The 24476-nt window shown below is 44.9% G+C and overlaps 1 protein-coding gene and 1 non-coding gene across 2 annotated transcripts in view; one reads left to right on the top strand and one right to left on the bottom strand.

The window, feature by feature from the left end:
- LOC124789266 overlaps positions 1 to 24476 on the bottom strand; it is a 278782-nt gene that overhangs the window by 136517 nt on the left and 117789 nt on the right. The gene's annotated exons all lie outside the window — the stretch shown is intronic.
- On the top strand, positions 20638 to 20712 carry Trnas-cga. Its single transcript has one exon. It is a non-coding gene; the product is annotated as a tRNA-Ser (tRNA).

The raw sequence follows: 24476 nt of genomic DNA, 5'->3' as shown, positions 1-24476 counted from the left end.
AATAGGCGATAAAGATAGTGGAGTTCTGTAGAGATAGCGTGAGTCAGATAAGTACCAGAAAATGTTCCATTTCTCTCACAGAATCGGACAGCAGGTAAAGAAATTTTCATAAGTTCAGATTCGTACAGGAACTCAGTGCTGATTGCATTAGGCCAAATTGGAACAATTGCAGAGCCAAACCGTACGCAAGGTCTGATACCTCGTAATTTCCGCACCTGGGGATTTATTAAAGATCACAGTTTTACATTATCTCGACTTGTTGCTTCTGACGAGCTCAGAACACGAATTTGCACTACCAGACATCAGAACCAGCTCTTTGAGCCGTCTTAGCAAATAACTGAGAGTTGTAAAGTCTTCATTGGTGTTCTCAGTACATAAACCGTTTAAAAAACGTAATGGCTTGCACAGTTCGTGTTTCTTTGATTGGAAACCTTAAACGAAAAATGAATCAGTAGCATCGGGTCTCTCTTTACCGACGGTTGTAAGATGTGTCTGACCTCTGATGACAATCTTAGAAGATAGTGGAGTCAGCCATGTAACTGTTAACGTCTCGGGCATACAGTAGCAGCCGTTTAGCGGGAGAAGAGAGTCTTGTTCAGGTACTACGTATGGATGTCGGACGGCTCTCGGCGTAACGAGAATAATTTGAGGGCTGTACAATACTGGGACAGGACATTCCAGTCACTTGTCCAACCTTGCAGTCAACATCTCAGATTTGGGTTCGTCTTTCAAGACGATAATGCAAGACCATACCGCGCCCATTTCGTTAGCACCTTCCGACAGGAAGCAAAAATCAACCGAATAGAACTGACTGCGGTGTGTGTTAACATGTTCCTGACTGAGCCTTCTTCATACCTACTGAAACGAGCAGTGCGTCCTGGCATGAGGAATGGTCCAGGGTTGGCCTCTCACTACGCACATGGTCGAGCAATACGGTAATATGCTACCCAACAGCAGATTTTGATTTCGCTGACGTCCAAAAAGGTGCAGTTTCAAACACATTGGCTTTATGTTAGTTATTGTTTAGCTCTTATTTCACATAAAAGTTTTTGTGTAAGCTTGATAAGGCATATCGACTTTGTCACTAAGCCCACATAGATTCGGAAAAACTAGGCTAGTCATACTGTTTCAGTTAATAGCTCGAACAAATAAAGCTACGAAGTTACATTATTATTTAAGAGCTGCGGCATATTCACACAGCGATCCAGGAAATATTTCTTCTCTTATAAGTACAGTCATGGATTACAAAAAAATTATTAATCAGTTAAATAATTTCGGTCAACTACGACTATCTTCAGACCTAAAAAATATAATATACAAAGGTAGTTTGATATACAATGTTTCCAAATTAAATAAAATATAGTTTTTTTTTACTTTATTGGATTTCGATTCCTCCTGAAGGGGGCGGGCTGGAAGCAGCTTAGTACGCCGCTCTTCAGCCTAAAGAATTTATAAAACATAAGAAGATAAGAAACAATAAAAACAGGCGATAAAACGTTGACGTAAAATGAAAAACGGCGGAAAATTGTCGAAACTTAAAACATAAAACGAATGGTGGGCGACGATAATAAAATATATAGGAAGCAGACAGGGAAAAAGTAGATAGACAATTAAAAAAACACGGCGACAGTCTGGATTATGTTCGCAAGAGATATATAAAAAAATCACACCCTGCGATAGCATGATGTCCGCTCACAACACCTAGGAAAAGACGCACTTCGGAAAAGACGCACAACACTTAACAATCACTAAGAACGCTGCACTAAAAGGTCGGCACGGAGATGACACTCCGCAGGCAAGAGCAGATGGGAGGGGGGACCTGGACAGAGGGGGGGAAAGAAAATGGGAGGAGGAGAGGAAAAAACGAAAGGTGGAGGGGGGACGACGAAGGGAGAGGACTAGAAGGGTGGACCACGGTAGACGCGAGAGGGAATGGGGAAAGGCAGAGAAAGGAAAACGCAAAAGGACTTGGGGGAGAGAAGGGAGGCAGAGAGAGGGTAAGCGGGGAAAAAACAGGCTGGGAGGGGGAATGGGGGAAGGGAAGAGGGAGCCTGGGAAAAGGACAAAGGAAAGGAGGGGAGATTAGGATCAAAGTTGATAGGAGGGATAAATGGTGGGAGAGATGTCATCATCCAGGAGGGAGTGTTGACAGAAGCCACCTTGGGAAAGGAGATGAAAGGTGTAGAGATGGAGGGTAGGGGACACAACAGTGAAGGCATGGCAGAGGGTGGGGGTTGGAGAGGAGAGGAACAACCAGGGGATGAGGGGTATCAAGGCGAATGGAGGTGTAGAGTATGTGGATATGTTAGAGAAATAGGAACAGATGGGGGAAAGGAATCAGGTTGTAGAGGATCCGCATGGGGGACGGGAGGCGTATATGGAAGGCGAGGTGGAGTGCATGGTGCTCGAGGATCTGGAGGGACTTGTAGAATTTCGGGGGGGGGGGGGGGGGGATATCCAGGCGGGATTGGCGTAACAGAGGATGGCATGGATTAAGGATTCGTAGGTGTGGACGATGGTAGAGGGGTTTAACCCCCATGTCCGGCCAGAGAGGATTTTGAGGAGTCGTAGGCAGTTGTGGGCTTTGAATTGGATGGAGCGGAGATCTACATCTACATTTATACTCCGCAAGTCACCCAACGGTGTGTGGTGGAGGTCACTTTATGTGTCACTGTCATTACCTCCCTTTTCTGTTCCAGTCGCGTATGGTTCGCGGGGAGAACGACTGTCTGAAAGCCTCCGTGCGCGCTCGAATCTCTCTAATTTTACATTCGTGATCTCCTCGGGAGGTATAAGTAGGGGCAAGCAATATATTCGACACCTCATCCAGAAACGCACCAAACCTGGCGAGCAAGCTACACCGCAATGCAGAGCGCCTCTCTTGCAGAATCTGCCACTCGAGTTTATTAAACATCTCCGTAACGCTATCACGGTTACCAAATAACCCTGTGACGAAACGCGCCGCTCTTCTTTGGATCTTCTCTATCTCCTCCGTCAACCCGATCTGGTACGGATCCCACACTGATGAGCAATACTTGAGTATAGGTCGAACGAGTGTTTTGTAAGCCACCTCCTTTGTTGATGGACTACATTTTCTAAGGACTCTCCCAATGAATCTCAACCTGGTACCCGCCTTACCAACAATTAATTTTATGTGATCATTCCACTTCAAATCGTTCCGCACGCATACTCCCAGATATTTTACAGAAGTAACTGCTACCAGTGTTTGTTCCGCTATCATTTAATCATACAATAAAGGATCCTTCTTTCTATGTATTCGCAATACATTACATTTATCTATGTTGAGGGTCAGTTGCCACTCCCTGCACCAAGTGCCTATCCGTTGCAGATCTTCCTGCATTTCGCTACAATTTTTTAATGGTGCAACTTCTCTGTATACTACAGCATCATCCGCGAAAAGTCGCATGGAACTTCCGACACTATCTACTAGGTCATTTATATATATATTGTGAAAAGCAATGGTCCCATAACACTCCCCTGTGGCACGCCAGAGGTTACTTTAACGTCAGTAGACGTCTCTCCATTGATAACAACATGCTGTGTTCTGTTTGCTAAAAACTCTTCAAACCAGCCACACAGCTGGTCTGATATTCCGTAGGCTCTTACTTTGTTTATCAGGCGACAGTGCGGAACTGCACCGAACGCCTTCCGGAAGTCAAGAAAAATAGCATCTACCTGGGAGCCTGTATCTAATATTTTCTGGGTCTCATGAACATGTAAAGCGGGTTGGGTCTCATACGATCGCTGCTTCCGGAATCCATGTTGATTCCTACAGAGTAGATTCTGGGTTTCCAAAAACGTCATGATACGCAAGCAAGAAACATGTTCTAAAATTCTACAACAGATCGACGTCAGATATATAGGTCTATAGTTTTGCGCGTCTGCTCGACGTCCCTTCTTGAAGACTGGGACTACCTGTGCTCTTTTCCAATCATTTGGAACCTTCCGTTCCTCTAAGGACTTGCGGTACACGGCTGTTAGAAGGGGGGCAAGTTCTTTCGCGTACTCTGTGTAGAATCGAATTGGTATCCCGTCAGGTCCAGTGGACTTTCCTCCGTTGAGTGATTCCAGTTGCTTTTCTATTCCTTGGACACTTGGGATGAGGGATCCAGGTGAGGTGACGGTCAATGGTGAGTCCAAGGTAGGTGAGGGTGGGGGAGAGGCGGACAGGATGGGCGCAGATGGTAAGGGAGAAATCCAGGAGCCGGAAGGAGCGAGCGGTACGACCTACGATGATTGCCTGGGTCTTGGAAGGATTGATTTTCAGGAGCCACTGGTTACACAATGTGGCAAAAAGGTCAAGGTGTTTCTGGATCAGGCGTTGGGACCGTTGGAGGATAGGAGTGAGGGCAAGGAATGCGGTGTCATCGGCATACTGCAGGAGGTGTATTGCAGGGGGGGGGGTAATATATAAATCACTATTAGGAAACATAACAGGATTTCTGTACCTGAGTGAATCCAGTACATTACATAATTGGTGTCTTTGCGTGTATAGGTCGCACAGCGACACTAATCAGTCACACAAGCTTCGTCATAAAACTCTAAAACAAGTTTCTGAGTGCGTAAATACTATTACGCCAGATATGTCCACAATTTGAAGTCAGTACGTATACTGCCATGCGGCCCATGCAGCGACGAGTAATGTGCTTGCATTCTGTCACGCTAGATGTCGCTGTTGCATGTCAGTTCGCATAACTTGCAAGAAATGCTCTTTTCAATTAACTGCACAAAAACTTTCCCACATTAGCGCAAATACATCTCAAAACGCAGATTAGTGTTCTTATATGTTATGCAATAATATTAAAATGTAATAATGAATTACGCTTTATTAGCAATTAGCTGCATTACGAAGTTACATAGCATCATTACACAAAGCAATCGATCGTTCAACTAAACCACCTCACCTTCTAACCATCCATCAGAAAGGCCACAATAGAATATAATACTAAAACTAGTAACCAGCTGAATATAGGGACTATATTCCTCCACTATCCTTCAGATGTACAAACACCTGATCTGCCTCATCCTTTGCTGTGCAAATGTTGCACGTATCTCGGCCCCTCCAAAGTTCTATAACTCCCTCCAGATCCTCGAACACCATGCTCCCTGTCTCGCTTTCTGCATCTGCTTACCTTCTTCCACAGGGATGCTTTATCATCTCTTCAAATTCTCACCTCTCGTCCCTCACACTGAACATCTCCGAAAACTCGACTCCAACAATCCTATTGTGCCCCCTCTCCTTTCCAATCCTAGTGTGCTGCTATGCGACAACCTACACATCCCACAAACACCTTATCTGCACACCGTCCACTTCCTCCCCCAAAGAAATTTCAACTCCTTCCTGGACCACGAACTCCCCCCATCTGTTCCATCCTACCCTATTCAACCTCCCCCCTCCACACCCCAAGTAGTCTCTCTCCTCGTCCTCCTCTCTCCCTGCCACATCTCATCCTTTTCCCCTTACCTGCTGCCCCCGCCCCCTTTTACTCACCAACCTATATATAGCTTCTATTACCAGTTGCCGCCCTCTCCTTGTTCATCACATCTCTCTTGTCACCACCTCCTTCCATTCCACCATCCTCATCACCATCACGCCCTCTGTTAGATCTAGAAAAAGCAATGGAAACATGTGGACTGACCATAGTCAAAAAAAAAAAAGGCCGAGACCTAACTGCCAGGTGATTATAATTAATGTACAACTACGCACGGAGATCCAGTGTGGGCTGTAATTATCGTAAGGCAGCGAAACTTGGTAGCTATGCCAATGCATTTATGCAGAACTGATTTACGCTTGAAACAAAATTAGTTCCATTTTTGGCCACCAGGTGCAAATCTGGCGTTGCACATTTTTTGTATGACAATATGACGTCACACAGTCATTTTACAAGCCATTATGTGAGTGACAGTACGACTAGCTAGAAGAAAGAGTGCTGTTAGTATTGTGTGAAAGGCAGCAGTTACACTGCCGCACTGAGAGAGCATAGTCACCTGAAAGGTCTGAGGAGAGTTCCGATGTGAGTAAATGGTTTAGAAAGATGATAACGGAAATCGAAAACATGGGTGAGCTTGGTGTGGTATCTCCAGGAGGAAGGTGCCCTGTCCCGTTGGAAGTTATTGACTGCTGCTGCAACTGACCATGCATCAAGTGTCCTGGGTAGTGCTAGCGCTCATGTGGTGTCACGAGAATTGTCCAAACCATAGTCAACAGTACGGAAAGTTTTGCGGTCTAGTTTACACTGATGCCAGTCAAAGATCCAGACGATGCAGCATCTGAAACCTCTTGTTCGGCAGCAACATTCTGGATTTGCTCTTTGGTTTCTGGCACAAATGGAAATTGATGACATGTGGCCAAGCAATATTCCACGGAGTCACTAGACACATGTTACATTACAGTGTCCGATGGAAATGAGTGTATGGCATCGATGGCCGTGAAGCCCCATCCGGGGAAGTTCGTCCGCCAAGTGCAAGGCTTATATCTGTCGACGCCAAATTGGGCGACTCGGGTACTGGTGAGGTGGATGAAGCGATGATGAGAACAACACAACAACCAGTCCACGAGCGGAGAAAATCGTCAATCCGGCCGGGAGTGGAACCCGGGTCCACTTGCATGGGAGGCCAGCACGTTGGCACCCAGCTAAACAGGTGGACAACAGCGTGCAGTGACTACACGGAACTGCCGAGTTAGGGGCACTGCTAAACCGACTGTTTTACATGAAGAGCCATTACTTCCGCCGTATATGACTGTGTGGCGTGCATTCACAGCCATCTTTATTCTCAGTCCGTTCTTCGTTGAACAGAACACTACCAGAACGCGTGTAGGGTGTACCGTGACTTCTGCACGGTATCGAGACCTCCTCGTACAGCATGTGTTTCCAGCTCTTGAAGAGCGCAGCTGTGTTGAAACCACTGTTTACAGGCAACAAGGGGCAACATCCCATGTCGCTTGCCCCGTGAAAGATCCGCTTAATACGGCCTCCCACGCACGTGTTATCTCCAGAGGTTTTCCAGAGGCATGGCCTGCAAGATCCCCTGATCCGACTCTGGGAATATCTATAACAACGCGTTTACCAGCGGCACGTTCGGTCTCTACCTGATCCGATGGCCAGTGCACAGGTAAACATTACTCAAACCCCTCCAGAACTGCTGCTAGCAAATGTCGATCACGTCGTTTTAACGGATGCAGTATGTCGTCGACGACCACGGTGCGCATACTGAACAAATTGTGTAATCACCAATCAAAAGGCTAATAAAATCAACGTTAGGCCTTTCTCACTTGCTTGACCTTTTCTGCCTGTGTCCCGTTCGTAATCCATTGCACATCGAAACATTTCTAAATGTCTTTCTTGTATTCACAAGGCAAATTTGCAACTGGTAACCAAAATTGGAACTAATTTTTTTTTCCATCGTAAATCGGTTCCCAGTTAACCCATCTGTCTCGAATCCTAGCAGAAAATCCAAAGAGATTCCAGCGGCAGGGCACAATTAATGCCTTCTCTGCGCGATAGCAACGGAGATACTATCGAAGACTCTGCCAAAGCAGAGTTACTAAACACAGCCTTCCGAAATTCCTTCATCAAAGAAGATGAAGGAAATATTCCAGAATTCGAATCAAGAACAGCTGCCAACACGAGTGCTATAGCTGTAGGTACCCTCGGAGTAGTGAAGCAACTGAAATCACTTAACAAAACCAAATCTTACATTCCAGACTGTATACCAGTTAGGTTACTTTCCGAATATGCTGATACAATAACTCCATACTTAACAATCACATACAACCGTTCCCTCTACCAAAGATCCGCACCTAAAAACTGGAAAATTGCACAGGTCACACCAATATTCAAGAAAGCTAATTGGAGTAATCAACTAAATTACAGGCCCATATTGTCACATAGAAGAAGGTGTAAGTAGATGAATAACAAACACTAACTTCACTTAACGAAGGTTTATTTAGCACTTGCACATACAATAGCGCGCAGCGAACTGCCTCCAGCCAGAACACATACGGTATATATACAGCTACAGAACATTCCACTACAATGATTCTTGCCATTTGTGCATATTTCTAGAATGTACTCGAACCGAATATAGAAATTAAAATTTTACAGTCCAGGGGAGTTTTGAACTTACGACCCTCCAGGCAAGAGTATAATTTCAGAATCACTACACTACGGCGAATCTGATATTGAGCTATTTCTGCGACCTTGCTCATGAATCACTTACCTCACAAAAATCTTCGTTACTCGAACTACTGCAATACAACGAGCGCCAATAATGCCAGCTAAATAAAACATTCTAACTACTGAAGGCACTAACTACTGATAGGCACAGTTAGCAAATGAAAGATTTTTGTAGAGAACAAACAATGTATTTACATTAATATATCACATCCATCTTTACAAATTTCCTTACTCTGGCGGACACACGTCGAGATCGTCCGTTCCCAAAACTTTGCCATCACTCTCTCCACATCCACCACTGCTGGCGGCTCACCTCCAACTGCGTAACGCTGTCCGCTGTTCACATCCAACTGCCCAACACTACAATAGCGAATATTCTAACAATGCCGATCAGCCACAGACTGCACTCAGCACAGCCAGTGATTTCCATACAGAGCGCTACGTTTCGTTACCAACATAAAAATAGAAACAGCCTGCTTACAATTGACACTTAATTACAATGAGACACTTAAAGTAGTAAAGGAGTTTTGCTATTTGGGGAGCAAAATAACTGATGATGGACGAAGTAGAGAGGTTATAAAATGTAGACTGGCAATGGCAAGGAAAGCGTTTCTGAAGAAGAGAAATTTGTTAACATCGAGTATAGATTTAAGTGTCAGGAAGTTATTTCTGAAAGTATTTGTATGGAGTGTAGCCATGTATAGAAGTGAAACATGGACGGTAAATAGTTTGCACAAGAAGAGAATGGAGGCTTTTGAAGTGTGGTGCTACAGAAGAATGCTGAAGATTAGATGGGTAGATCACATAACTAATGAGGAAGTATTGAATAGGATTGGGGAGAAGAGAAGTTTGTGGCACAACTTGACCAGAAGAAGGGATCGGTTGGTAGGACATGTTCTGAGGCATCAAGGGATCACCAATTTAGTATTGGAGGGCAGCGTGGAGGATAAAAATCATAGGGGGAGACCAAGAGATGAATACACTAAGCAGATTCAGAAGGATGTAGGTTGCAGTAGGTACTGGGAGATGAAGAAGCTTGCACAGGATAGAGTAGCATGGAGAGCTGCATCAAACCAGTCTCAGGACTGAAGACCACAACAACAACAACAACTTACAATTGTACGGGTGCCGGATGTCAGGATGTGGGATAGATTTCCATGCCTGTTACACTTGTTCGGTCATTACAGGGACAGTTAAATGGTTCAAATGGCTCTGAGCACTATGGGACTCAACTGCTGTGGTCATAAGTCCCCTAGAACTTAGAACTACTTAAACCTAACTAACCTAAGTACATCACACACATCCATGCCCGAGGCAGGATTCGAACCTGCGACCGTAGCGGTCACGCGGTTCCAGACTGAAGCGCCTAGAACCGCACGGCCACACCGGCCGGCCGGACAGTTAAAGATGTTGGATGATGCTGGGGTTGTCACCCCATGATGTCCCATATGAGCTCAATTGGAGACGACCGAGCAATCCAAGGCAGTGTGTCGACACTCTGTAGAGTATATTGGGTTACATAGCGGTATGTTATTCTGCTGGAAAACACCTCCTGGAATGTTGTTCCCGAATGGCAGCGCAACAGCTCGAATCAACAGAATGACGAACAATTTTGCAGTGAAAGTGCACGGGATTACCACGCAAGTGCTCCTGCTGTCCTACGAAGTCGAAACCCCGGCCATAACTCCAGGTGTAGAACGTGTGTGTCTACCGCGGTGACTGCTGGCCTGCAGGCATTCAGCTGGCCTCCCTAAAATCAACACACTGCCATCATTGGCACCGGGGCAGCACCAGCTGTCAGAAAACGCAACAGACCTCTACGTAGCCCACCACTGAGCTCTCACTTAACACTGCTGAGGTCGTAAACGGTGGTGGTTTGGGGCAGAGGAATGCACGCTACATGGCGTGTGTCTCGGATATGTGCTTGAGTAACCGATCTGTAACAACTCGTTGTGTTACTGTGGTGCCAGCGTGGCCTTCTGTAGTCCGGTCTGCCGGCCGGTGTGCCCGTGCGGTTCTAGGCGCTGCAGTCTGGAACCGCACGACCGCTACGGTCGCAGGTTTGAATCCTGCCTCGGGCATGGATGTGTGTGATGTCCTTAGGTTAGTTAGGTTTAAGTAGTTCTAAGTTCTAGGCGACTGATGACCTCAGAAGTTGAGTGCTCAGAGCCATTTGAACCTTTTTTGTAGTCTCGTCTTCCTGCGACCATACTTTCTCGTGAGCACCGCTGTCAGTAGTCACGTACAGTGGCTACATTCCCGCAAAGTCTTTCCACACTATCGCGGAAGAAACATCGAGTTTCTCGAGGTTCTATTACGCGACCTCGATCAAACTCAGTGAGATACTGATAATGCCGCCTTTGTCACCTTAAAGGCATTTTTGACTAACATCAACCCAGCACGACCAATCTCAAAGGCAACAAACATTCACGACCGTTATAGCGTGTATTTAAAGCAAACCTGATTTGCATCGTCGGAATGGTGCAACTGGCGCCACTCTTACGCGACTAGCGCGAAATTTGAACAGATGTAGAAACACACTTAACAGTTTTACTTTAAGTCGCAGCCGCACGGGATTAGCCGAGCGGCTGCAGTCATGGACTGTGCGGCTGGAATTTATGAAGTAAAATCTTACGAATATGAAATAAAGTAATTATTTTATAAAGAGTACTTTTTATACTTTTCCAATGTTGATCGAAGCTGAGTAAGTGAATTAAAATTTGCACCACAGCCGGGAGTACACTTTTAATATATTTAAAATATTTCTTATGTTTAGTACACTACTGACCATTAAAATTCCTACATCAAGAAGAAATGCAGATGATAAACGGGTATTCATTGGACAAATATATTATACTAGAACTGACATGTGATTTCATTTTCACGCAATTTGGGTGCACAGATCCTGAGAAATCAGCACCCAGAACAACCACCTCCGGCCGTAATAACAGCTTCGATACGCCTGGGCATTGAGTCAAACAGAGCTTGGATGGCGTGTACAGGTACAGCTGCCTATGCAGCTTCAACACGATACCACAGTTCATCAAGAGCAGTGACTGGCGTATTGTGACCAGCCAGTTGCCCGGCCAACATTAACCAGACGTTTTCAATTGGTGAGAGATCTGGAGAATGTGCTGGCCAGGGCAGCAGTCGAACATTTTCTGTATCCAGAAAGGCCTGTACAGTACTGCAACATGTGGTCGTGCATTATCCTGCTGAAATGTAGGGTTTCCCAGCGATCGAATGAAGGGTAGAGCCACGGGTCGTAACACATCTGAAATGTAACGTCCACTGTTCAAAGTGGCGTCAATGCGAACAAGAGGTAACCGAGACGTGTAACCAATCGCACCCCATACCATCACGCCGGGTGATACGCCAGTATGCCGATGACGAATACACGCTTCCAATGTGCGTTCACCGCGATGTCACCCAACATTAATGCGACCATCATGATGCTGTAAACAGAACCTGGATTCATCTGAAAAAATGACGTTTTGCCATTCGTGCACCCAGGTTCGTCGTTGAGTGCACCATCGCAGCCGCTCCTGTCTGTGTTGCAGCGTCAAGGGTAACCGCAGCGATGGTCTGCGAGCTGATAGTCCGTGCTGCTGCAAACGTCGTCGAACTGTTCGTGCAGATGGTTGTTGTCTTGCAAACGTCCGCATCTGTTGACTCGGGGATCGAGACGTGGCTGCACGATCCGTTACAGCCATGCGCATAAGATGCCTGTCAACTCGACTGCTAGTGATACGAGGCCGTTGGGATCCAGCACGGCGTTCCGTATTACCCTCCTGAACCCACCGATTCCATATTCTGCTGACAGTCATTGGTTCTCGACCAACGCGAGCAACAATGTCGCGATACGATAAACCGCAATCGCGGTAGGCTACAATCCGACCTTTATCAAAGTCGGAAACGTGATGGTACGCATTTCTCCTCGTTACACGAGGCATCACAACAACGTTTCACGAGGCAACGCCGGTCAACTGCTGTTTGTGTATGAGAAATCGGTTGGAAACTTTCCTCATGTCAGCACGTTGTAGGTGTCACCACCGGCGCCAACCTTTTGTGAATGCTCTGAAAAGGTAATCATTTGCATATCACAGTATCTCCTTCCTGTCGGTTAAATTTCGCGTCTGTAGCACTTCAGCTTTGTGGTGTAGCAATTTTAATGGCCAGTAGAGTAATTTTTCTTATTTTGTAATAGCTTATTAGCAATGTTATAGAAATGACAGTGGCGTGATTACACGTGCATATTCATTTTATTTGTAAATTTTGTATTTTTATTTTAGTAAAATTTTTAATTCTATTTCGTCAATGTAAATAGCGGCATTTTCCAAATGTCGCTTCAGAAACGGCGCAAAGCGGGCGTTGCGGCTAGTAGATGGATTTTAGGCTCATTCGCAAAGGCTGCAGTACAGACTTAAGAACTAACGAAAAATAAGGCGGAGTGTCGTGGTATCTAAAACATCTCTTTTTTTTTTGGCTTGTGTTATAGAATTTGTTTGCTTCCATTCCGTTAAGAAGTTTATCAACAAAAACATATTGTTAATTAATTATAAGTAATGAAATAAGTGTTCAGATTATACACATACAAACTTTCTTCATCAGCTTCTATTTATAAAACAAAATCGGTCTGATTTTGCTGAACAAAAATATTTCCATCTAAACGAAATTCAAACTTCGGAACCATCATGTGCTGTAACAAGGCCCACTCCTTCAGAAGAAGATATTATTATAAATATCGAAACCTAGGTCAAGGGCTAAATAAACCTTTGTTTTGCAATAGGTTGGCTGGGTTTTGCAGTCTCTTGAAATGTATACAGTTGTTGAATCACAGTCACATTCAGTCCGCAGCTCGTGGTGTCGCGGTCGCATTCTCGCTTCCCAAGCGCGGGGTCCCGGGTTCGATTCCCGGCGGGGTCAGGGATTTTCACCTGCCTCGAGATGACTGGGTGTTTGTGTTGTCCTCATCATTTCATCATCATTCATGAAAGTGGCGAGTTTGGACTGAGCGAAGATTGGCAAGTTGTACGGGCGCTGATAACTCCGCAGTTGTGCGCCCCACAAACCAAACATCATTATCAGCAGCCATATTTAAAATTTCGGAAGATACAGTTGGCCGTTTCTGAGACAGGGGTTCAATAGTCCCAGCATTACTCCAGCCGAACCATTAAACGACAGTTTTGTTACTCACAACTTTATTTTTTATTTGTAGCCACTTTTTCGAGATTCTGATCCCACTGTGCTTTGGGAAAGATGTGTCGCATTGAGGCGCGGACGTGTACAGAAGAAGTGACCCCATTATCAGATTTGATGGTCGCAGGTCGGCTTTTTCGAGGTGACAATTAAAACCTTATGACTATCCCACACACGTGACGCAATCAGGAACGTGGTCGTCTTTTTCGCGCCTCTGTGAGCGTCACTGCCCGTACGAAACCTCGCGGTGGAAACCCCGGCTGACACGCCCGTGCCGTAGCGTCACGTAGACCCGCGTGCTGGCGAGCACGGCCGCTGACGCAACGCGACCCAGCAGTAGTGCTAAGGCGCGCCGGCACACGCCACGCCCACCGCAACACGCGTGTGCGCGCGCAACAGCTGCGTGCGGCTGCGGCCAGCTTTCGCTTCTCTGGCGCCCTCTGCAGGCGGCCGGCGGCGGCTCACGCAACGCCACCTACACTACAGGCGTGACGTCACATACTGATGCTCGGGTCTGTATCGGAGCGCTCCTGTTAAGCACTCTGCAGCTATACGGACTTCACGAGTTAACGTTATCTCAAGATGCAAAATTATTATGACGATTTGCCTTAAATACGCGTTTCTAGGCTTGAATACAAACTGTAATTTTAAATTCTGCCTTTTACCCCAGGAGCTGCGTTTTCTTGCAGTAAAAAATCGGCAATATGCAACAACGAGCCGACGTTTTCGGTTTTAAATAAAGCAGCTGGAGCTCCTACAGAATTTAAGAATTTGTTTCCCCGGTTTTTTTTTTTTTTTTTTTTTTGTTTAATTTTCCTCTCCACTTCAAAATTTTCTGACCTCTCACGAAACTCAGATCATTCAACGAAATGGCATAACGTTTAATAAATGAAAAAACCCGAAAAAATATTTTATTTCCCTGTTTCTCCAGACCTTTAGAACCTTAAACATGAAAAGATTGTTTCTCCTATATCCTTGATTAAAATTCGTGTCAAAGAGTGCTGTTAATTTAATCGCAATGCACTTACCTCGAAATTCTGCTTTATATACTGCTTAATCTGTCGAACACTGAATTCATTAAAACAATTTTCTACATCTGCATCTACATCTACATCTACATCCATACTCCGCAAGCCACCTGACGGTGTGCGGCGGAGGGTACCTTGAGTACCTCTATCGGTTCTCCCTTCTATTGCAGTCTCGTATTGTTCGTGGAAAAAAGGATTGTCGGTATGATTCTGTGTGGGCTCTAATCTCTCTGATTTTATCCCCATGGTCTCTTCACGAGATATACGTAGGAGGGAGCAATATACTGCTTGACTCTTCGGTGGAGGTATGTTCTCGAAACTTTAACAAAAGCCTGTACCGAGCTTTTGAGCGTCTCTCCTGCAGAGTCTTCGACTGGAGTTTGTCTATCATCTCCGTAACGCTTTCGCGATTACTAAATGATCCTGTAACGAAGCGTGCTGCTCTCCGTTGGATCTTCTCTATCTCTTCTATCAACCCTATCTGGTACGGATCCCACACTGCCGAGCGGTATTCAAGCAGTGGGCGAACAAGCGTACTTAACCTACTTCCTTTGTTTTCGAATTGCATTTCCTTAGGATTCTTCCAATGAATCTCAGTCTGGCATCTGCTTTACCAACGATCAACTTTATATGATCATTCCATTTTAAATCACTCCTAATGCGTACTCCCAGATAATTTATGGAATTAACTGCTTCCAGTTGCTGACCTGCTATTTTGCAGCTAAATGATAAGGGATCTATCTTTCTATGTATTTTCAGCAGATTACACTTGTTTACATTGATACTCAATTGCCATTCCCTGCACTATGCGTCAATTCGCTGCAGATCCTCCTGCATTTCAGTACAATTTTCCATTGTTACAACCTCTCGATACACCACAGCATCATCTGCAAAAAGCCTCAGTGAACTTCCAGTGTCATCCATAAGGTCATTTATGTATATTGTGAATAGCAACGGACCTATGACACTCCTCTTCTGCACACCTGAAATCACTCTTACTTCGGAAGACTTCTCTCCATTGAGAATGACATGCTGCGTTCTGTTATCTAGAAACTCTTCAATCCAATCACACAATTGGTCTGATAGTCCATATGCTCTTACTTTGTTCATTAAACGACTGTGGGGAACTGTATCGAACGCGTTTCTAAGGTAGTTAACTCAAATTGAAATTATTTCCGAATAGCTGTATATATATATATGAAACTGAACAAAACCAATCTGCAGCTCTTCCAAATAAAAGTACTGGAAACTCAGTAATCTGGTCGGAATGCTAAGGAATACTAAACATTTTTGAGGCACACTAATTAATATAACTATTCTATCTGACAATAGTTGCAAATATGAGAGACATTTCACAGCCAGCTTCGTATTAACCTCGCAGCAAAGATCCAGAAATAAGAAACAAATTATACTAGTACATGATACATAACTATTTTAAAAAACAATAGGCAAATGTGGTGCAATGGAAACAAATAACACGCTATAAATTTTTTGTCATTTACTTACCCTTGAATGATGCGATTTCTCAACTTCACACATTTGGGAAATCGAAGCATGTGCACTTTCTTGCCTTTTTGGAATTTATAATTTCCCTGGAAAAAGGGAACGCAACACTTCGAAGAACTTTAGGTGAATACTGCATGAAATCTATATCAGTTTCACGTCGCACACACATTCAACACAACATACACGTCAACACGATTGCCGACTAAAGATAAGATGGCCAACAGCTTGTGACGTCACGTGCCAATATGGCCGCTGTGCGTAGGCCTTGTATCTAGAAGGCTTTGGTTCACGCCAGTCCTACACCTCACAGCGCTGAGTGACCGACTCAAAAGACGTCGCGAACGATACCTCGAGTGTAAACTGACCATGTGACTAGCATCTGCAGATCCTGGTGGAGGACGAAAGCGTCATCCTTCATCGCCGGGATTTTATCGATATACGATTACAATTACAAAAACATTGGATCATTTACTCAGGACAAAGAGCTTCACAAACGCAGGTAGTTAACATCGCGTTGGCCCACCTATGACCCTCATGCAAACATTCGACTTGGAATTGATTGATAGAGTTCTTGGATGCCTTCCTAAGGGCTATCGTGCCAAATGCTGTCCAACTGGCAGTTTAATCTTCAGAATCGCGAGATGGTTGGAGGGTCCTGCCCATAATCTTCCAAACGTTCTCATTTGGGGGCAGATTCAAATGGTTCAAATGGCTCTGAGCACTATGGGACTAAATATCTGAGGTCATCAGTCCACTAGGACTTAGAACTACTTAAACCTAACTAACCTATGGACATCACACAACACCCAGTCATCACGAGGCAGAGAAAATCCCTGACCCCGCCGGGAATCAAACCCGGGAACCCGGGCGCCAATAAATGGTAACCCAGACAGACAACTCCTGGTTTTGAGCTGTACGGCGGGCGACGGTCAAGTTGATATTCGACCACTGTCTGGGGCGTCTTCACACATGTTTTCGGCCTGGAGTAGAACTGTCTTCAGTACTGACTCTCGTTTCCAACTGAGTCCCGATGACTAGTGAAGACGATTTTGAAGACGCCCGGGACATCTGTGGGATACCGATCTGACTGTCACCCACTTAGATCGACCCCATTGGTTGTCATCCGCAGCATCCATACGGCATTCCGTTACGTGGACGATATTTTGTGCCCCATTTAGTTGCCCATAATGGCAAGGCGTCCTGCGCTAACATTTCAGCAAGATAACGCCCGTCCGCACACAGGGAGACTTTCTACTGCTTTTCTTCGTGCTCGCCAAACCTTGTCCTGGCCAGAAAGGTCGCCGGATCTCTCCCAAATTTAGAACGTTTGGACGATTATGGCAGGACCCTAGAACCAGCACGGGACTTTGGTGATCTATCGCGCCAATTGCACAGAATTTGGCACGACATCCGTCGGGAGGACATCCAACGACTCTGTCATTCAGTGCCAACCGGAATAACTGCTTACCTAAGAGCCAGAGGTGGACCAACATGTTACTGACTTCTTTTCTCTTGGCTTCTTTTCTCTTGAATAAACCAGCCATTTTTTTCTGAAATTGTAATCATTTGTTTGTCTACACATGTGCAATTCCTCCACTGTCAGCAGATTGTATCTGAAGCCACTTCAAGTAATACTCAGATAAGTCCACTTGGCCTGCAAATACGAAAGGAAACAGCTGTTTGAAGAGAAATGACTATCAGAAGGGCCAGAATCTTACAGGGCTGCAGGAAAACACGAAACCGTATCCGCTTCGTTTGGCAGGAACAGTGGGAAGGTGTCAAAAAAGGTAGTCGAATCGACAACTTCTTCCCAACAGTGAACCAGAGGTTCGATCACCACACGTGTAAGAAGGATGACCTGTTTTCTGACGGCACACGGACCTTATACCACGTACCTGCACCGAACCAGATGGAGAAGAGCAACACTTGTGTCTGCTGAGAAGAAAGTGGTCCAGAACGCACTATGTGACAATGCCCTCTGCAAGCGGATGTGGCTACTGCTGAGCGGCAACGGCACGGGATAGAAGATGTGAATGAGATCCCGCATCCTGAGTCAATTTGGTGCATCGTCGACAACATTACTGAAGCAGTATACAGAAATCCACTAGGACCAACACTCTTTACTGCTTGATTCGAAAACTAGCGTCTCTGTGGTGTAGGCCTGGAAACCCAGGTTATCTGAGAGACATGGAAGATGCGGGCCGTCAGGCAGTGAAGATGGCAGTCTACATGTCAGTGCGTCCCAAGTCAGGGGATATTCCCTTGCAACTTGCGAACACAGCAGAAATGAGTGCAAGGACTGCGTTCTAAACTGAAATTTTCGATGGCTTGAGATCCAACACCACGTCCTCTACTAAGGTCACGGAGTCGGCGGTCAAACCACGCACCATGGTGCCTTTGAGTGAGTGTGAGGTAGATATTATTTTATTTCAATTCAATGTAGAGATGAAGTGTTGGCAGTATATATGGCATACTGTAGATTAGGAAATAGGCTGTGAGGCGTAGCGCCGTATAACGATCCTGCCATGGAGGCGGTTAATTGGGAGATGTGTCTCACAGCTGGACAGTGACAGATGGTGACGTGAGACTGGACGCGCACGTAGTTTATGTATCAGCCGATAGAGGACAGTACTGGATAGGGGGACTGTAATTTTAGTTTCGATTGTGGCCACTAGAGTGCACTAAAGTAATAGAATGTTTTTCATAAACTGATCTAGTATTTTCATAAAGTGTTATTATTTCTTGTTGTGTATGTAAAATGTTATAAATGTGTTTTAGCAGTATGAATGATGTCTGAGTGTGGTTTAAGGTTAATATGAACATAGTTGTTTAACGAGTTACGTAGTAGGATTTAGTGTGGGAACATTTCGAAGAAGTATGGATGTGGACAAAGGGGATTTTTGTAGAATACATTTGTAAAGTAAGTTTATGGTAAAGGGAAAGTTAATTCAGGTATAAACAACAATAGTAAATAACTTTATGCATAAACAAAACTTCAGAATATTAGATAATTACGTCGGTAAAAAGTGCAGTAGTTAGGTTTACTATTTTGCGATTGGTTACTGATGAAAAGCGCGGACTGACGCGGGAGAGTGTTGTTTTGCTATTGGCTGTTGAGTAAACTGACCAATGGTAAAGCAGTGTTCTTCCAGTGCCTTTCTCTGCTGGTAGAAAAGACTGAGAGTATTCTGGAGAGAAGTGGTAGCCTAGCCACGAAACAGTTCGGACGTGTGTAGTAGTAGTTCCGATGGAAATGAGAAGTTGCCGGATCTAGCAGTGTTTCATACATCAAAAGTGTTGGAAAGTGACGGCATAATTATTCCGATGTGTGTGTAGAAATTTCGGAATTTTTAAGTGAATTTTGTGACGAGATAAGATATATATTCCGCGTGGCGTATTGAGCAGGTCGGTGGCTAAAAACTGTGACTGCATTTGGTACCGACAGACTTCATATTTCGCAAGCATTTTCAATCAAAAACAATACGTATTTTTGTAGCTATTACGTTTTCTGGAAATGCAACACCATAAACTTGCTAACGTGGGTGAAATGGATTATGAGTGACTGTGTTAAGACTAGCACGGGCTTGGCAGTGATACTTGTTCACCTAAGTTTCAGAATATATTAATTGAGGACAAAATTTCCAACCTTTCATTTCGTGTTTCTCCCGAAACGTTGATTAGTGACTTTAATTGCAGCCTCGTTCGCGTCGAAGTACAGTAGGTTTCGCTCGGCTTCCCTACTGACGATATGCTGAGACAATGTTTACAGGTAGGTGCAGGTACGTCGTAAAGGGACGGAAGGAACTGTGCCGCTGCAGCTGTAACGTAGAGGTCATAAACAAATAAATAAAAAAATAAGCTATATATTTCCAAGGTGGCGATTCCCCAGAAAAATGTGGAGGTTAGACGGCCGGTGTGGCCGAGCGGTTCTAGGCGCTTTAGTTTGAACCGCGCGACCGCTACGGTTGCAGGTTCGAATCCTGCCTCGGGCATGGATGTGTGTGATGTCTTTAGGTTGTCGTTCTTGTTGTTGTTGTTGTTGTTGTTGTTGTTATGGTCTTCAGTCCTGAGACTAGTTTGATGCAGCTCTCCATGCTACTCTATCCTGTGCAAGCTTCATCTCCCAGTACCTACTGCAGCCTACATCTTTCTGAATCTGCTTAGTGTATTCATCTCTTGGTCTCCCTCTACGATTTTTACCCTCCACGCTGCCCTCTAATACCAAATTGGTGATCCCTTGATGCCTCAGAACATGTCCTACCAACCGATCCCTTCTTCTAGTCAAGTTGTGTCACAAACTTCTCTTCTGCCCAATTCTATTCAATATCTCCTCAGTAGTTATGTGATCTACCCATCTAATCTTCAGCATTCTTCTGTAGCACCGCATTTCGAAAGCTTCTATTCTCTTCTTGTCTAAGCTATTCATCGTCCACGTTTCACTTCCATACATGGCTACACTCCATACAAATACTTTCAGAAACGACTTCCTGACATTTAAAACTATACTCGATGTTAACAAATTTTACTTCCAGAATTTTCTTCTCATTCTGGAAACATACCCCAGGCTGTGGCTAAGCCATGTCTCCGCATATCCTTTCTTTCAGGAGTGCTAGTTCTGCAATTTCGCAGGAGAGCTTCTGTAAAGTTTGGAAGGTAGGAGACGAGGTACTGGCAGAAGTAAAGCTGTGAGTACCGGGCGTGAGTCGTGCTTCGGTAGCTCAGTTGGTAGAGCACTTGCCCGCGAAAGGCAAAGGTCCCGAGTTCGATTCTCGGTCGGGCACACAGTTTTAATCTGCCAGGAAGTTTCAAATTTTTCTTCTTCAGAAACCCTTTCCTTGCCATTGCCAGTCTACATTTTATATCCTCTCTTCTTCGACCATCATTAGTTATTTTGCTCCCCAAATAGCGAAACTCCTTTACTACTTTAAGTGTCTCATTTCCTAATCTAATTCCCTCAGTATCACCCGACTTAATTCGACTACATTCCATTATCCTCATTTTGCTTTTGTTGATGTTCATCTTTTACCCTCCTCTCAAGATACTGTCCATTCCGTTCAACTGCTCTTCCAAGCCCTTTGCTGTCTCTGACAGAATTACAATGTCATCGGCGAACCTAAGAGTTTTTATTTCTTCTCCATGGATTTTAATACCTACTCCGAATTTTATGTTTTTTTCCTTTACTGCTTGCTCAGTATACAGATTGAATTACATCGGGGAGAGGCTACAACCCTGTCTCACTCCCTTCCCAACCGCTGCTTCCCTTTCATGCCCCTCGACTCTTAAAACTGCCATCTGGTTTCTGTGCAAATTGCAAATAGCCTTTCGTTCCCTGTATTTTACCCCTGCCATCTTCAGAATTTGAAAGAGAGTATCCCAATCAACATTGTCAAGAGCTTTCTCTAAGTCTACAAATGCTAGAAACGTGGGTTTGCTTTTCCTTAATCTTTCTTCTAAGATAAGTCGTAGGGTCAGTATTGCCTCACGTGTTCCAACATTTCTACGGAATCCAAACTGATCTTTCCCGAGGTCGGCTTCTATCAGTTTTTCCATTCGTCTGTAAAGAATTTGCTATAGTATTTTTCAGCCGTGACTTATTAAACTGATAGTTCGGTAATTTTCACGTCTGTCAACACCTGCTTTCTTTGGGATTTGGATTATTATATTCTTCTTGAAGTCTGAGGGTATTTAGCCATACATCTTGCTCACCAGATGGTAGAGTTTTGTCAGGACTGCCTCTCCCAAGGCTGTCAGTAGTTCTACTGCGGGGCCTTGTTTTGACTCGGGTCTTTCAGTACTCTGTCAAACTCTGGACGCAATATCATATCTCCCATTTCATCTTCATCTACACGCTCTTCCATCTCCATAATATTGTCCTCAAGTACATCGCCTTTGTATAGACCCTCTATATGCTCCTTCCACCTTTCTGGTTTCCCTTCTTTGCTTAGAACTGGGTTTCCATCAAAGCTCTTGATATTCATACAAGTGGCTCTTTTTTCTCCAAAGATCTCTTTAATTTTCATCTAGGCATTATCTATCTCACCCCTAGTGAGATCTACATCCTCTAGATCCTTACATTTGTCCTCTAGGCACCCCTGCTTAGTCATTTTGCACTTCCTGTTGATATCATTTTTGAGACGTTTGTATTCCTTTTTGCCTGCTTCATTTACTACGTTTTATATCTTCTCTTTTCATCAATTAAATTCAATATTTCTTCTGTTATCCAACGGTTTGTACTAGCCCTCGTCTTTTTACCTATATGGTTCTCTGCTGCCTTCACTATTCCATCCCTCAAAGCTATCCATTCTTCCTCTACTGTATTTCTTTCCCCCATTCCTGTCAATTGTTCCCTTATGCTCTCCCTGAAACTCTCTACAACCTCTGGTTCTTTCAGTTTATCCAGGTCCCATCTCCTTAAATTCCCACCTTTTTGCAGTTTCTTCAGTTTTAATCTACAGTTCATAACCAATAGGTTGTGGTCAGAGTCCACATCTGCCCCTGAAAATGTCTTACAATTTAAAACCTGGTTCCTAAATCTCTGTATTACCATTATATAATCTATCTGAAACCTGTCACTATCTCCAGGCTTCTTCCATGTATACAACCTTCTTTCATGTTTCTTGAACCAAGTGTTAGCTATGATTAACCGGCAGAAGAGGACTTCGGGGAAGATCAGTTTAGATTCAGTAGAAGTGTCCGAAAACGCGAGGCAATACTGACCCTACGACTAATCTTAGAAGATAGATTAAGGAAAGGCAAACCTACGTTTCTAGCATTTGTAGACTTGGAGAAAGCTTTTGACAATGTTGACTGGAATGCTCTCTTTCACATTCTGAAGGTGGCAGGGGGAAAATACAGGTAACGTAAGACTATTTACAATTTGTACAGAAACCAGATGGCAGTTTTAAGAGTCGAGGGGCACGAAAGGGAAGCAGTGGTTGAGAAGGGAGTGAGACAGGGCTGTAGCCTATTCCTGATGTTATTCAATCTGTATATTGAGCAAGCAGTAATAGAAACGAAAGAAGAATATAGAGTAGAAGTTAAAATCCGTGGAGAAGAAATAAAAACTTTGAGGTGATTCTTCAGTTTCTCCCGGTGTGTTTCTTGCTCGAACAGTCCACAGGTGTACTGCCTGTCCATGGTGTCCAACGAACACAATATTTCGGCGATCAGACATGTCGCCATCGTCAGGTGCGCTGATAAACTGATCTCCTGAGAGCGGGCGGCCGTCTTAAATCCCCTCCCCTCCCGAGGTGTTCTCTCAGCGGTCCGCGCCCGCGCGACAGCGGTCGGTGGGACGCTGGCGTCGGCGTCTGTGGTGGCGTCGGTGTAGCTGCCTCGTCCGCCCTAGTCGTCAATTCGTTTCCTTTGTTGAGCGTCTTTTTAATCAGACTCAGTGCTGGTTCCCATGCACTGCTGAGGTTGTAGCCTTCATCTCGGTTGATGAGTCCGTCCCTGGTACGTATTTCGATAGCCTCTGTAACGTCGCTGTCCCAGTATTTAGATGCCTGTGCCAAGACCCTGGTATGTTGGATGTGGATTTCGTAAAGCGACTCGACAACTTCAAGCTGAAAGACTCAGATATCCTGGTGAGTTTTGATGTTATTTCATTGTTCTCTTCGAGAGTCAGTTGCGCTTTTTGCACAGAAATTTGACGAGAAACGACCGACCTCTTCAAGCACGTTCTAACTTCCACGTATTTTCTCTTTAATGGAGAATGCTATGAACAAACAGAAGGACTCGCAATGGGGAGCACACTCTCGCTCGTGGTCGCGAATTTCTATATGGAGTACATCGAGGATGAAGCTTTGGCGTCATCCAAATGGAAACCTATTTGTTTTCTACGATATGTAGATGACACGTTCGTGATCTGGCCCCATGGAAGGGACAAGCTCCTAGACTTCCTTACACACCTGAACTCCATACATCTGAACATCAAATTCACTGTGGAGAACGAAGCAGAAGGGAGATGACCATTTCTGAACGTCATGATCAAAAGAAGAGCGGGTGGCACCCTGGGCCACGGGATTTACAGGAACAAAACGTACACCGACTGTATTTGCTAGCGGATAGCTGCCGCCACCCTGCGCAGAGGAATGGGGTGCTAAAAACACTGGTGGACAGGACGCGCACCATCTAGGACGCAGAGAGTCTGCCCCAAGAGATGGAACACCTCAAAACTGTATTCCGGAGGAACGGGGACTCGGAATGGCAGATCAGACGCGCTCTCCGCCCCACCTCTACAGTACAGCTTGTGGAGACGGAAGAAGTGACGGAGAAAGAGGTGGCCACTGCCTGTATACCGTATACTGGCGCACTATCGGGGAAAATAGGACGAATATTGAGGAAACACCGAGTAGGAACTGTCTTTTGCACACCAAATAAAACGCGAGCATTATTGGGAAGTGTCAAAGACGATCTCGGTTTGCGGAAGGCCGGCGTATGCCAGATTCCGTGTCAATGTGGGAACACTTACATTGGACAGACCGCACCATCAACGATCGTTGCCGAGAACATCAGAGGCACACCGAGTTGGGTACCCCAACAA

This window comes from Schistocerca piceifrons, chromosome 3, assembly GCF_021461385.2.
Source record: "Schistocerca piceifrons isolate TAMUIC-IGC-003096 chromosome 3, iqSchPice1.1, whole genome shotgun sequence".
Lineage (NCBI taxonomy): Eukaryota > Metazoa > Arthropoda > Insecta > Orthoptera > Acrididae > Schistocerca > Schistocerca piceifrons.
This window is presented reverse-complemented; position numbering and strand designations above follow the sequence as displayed.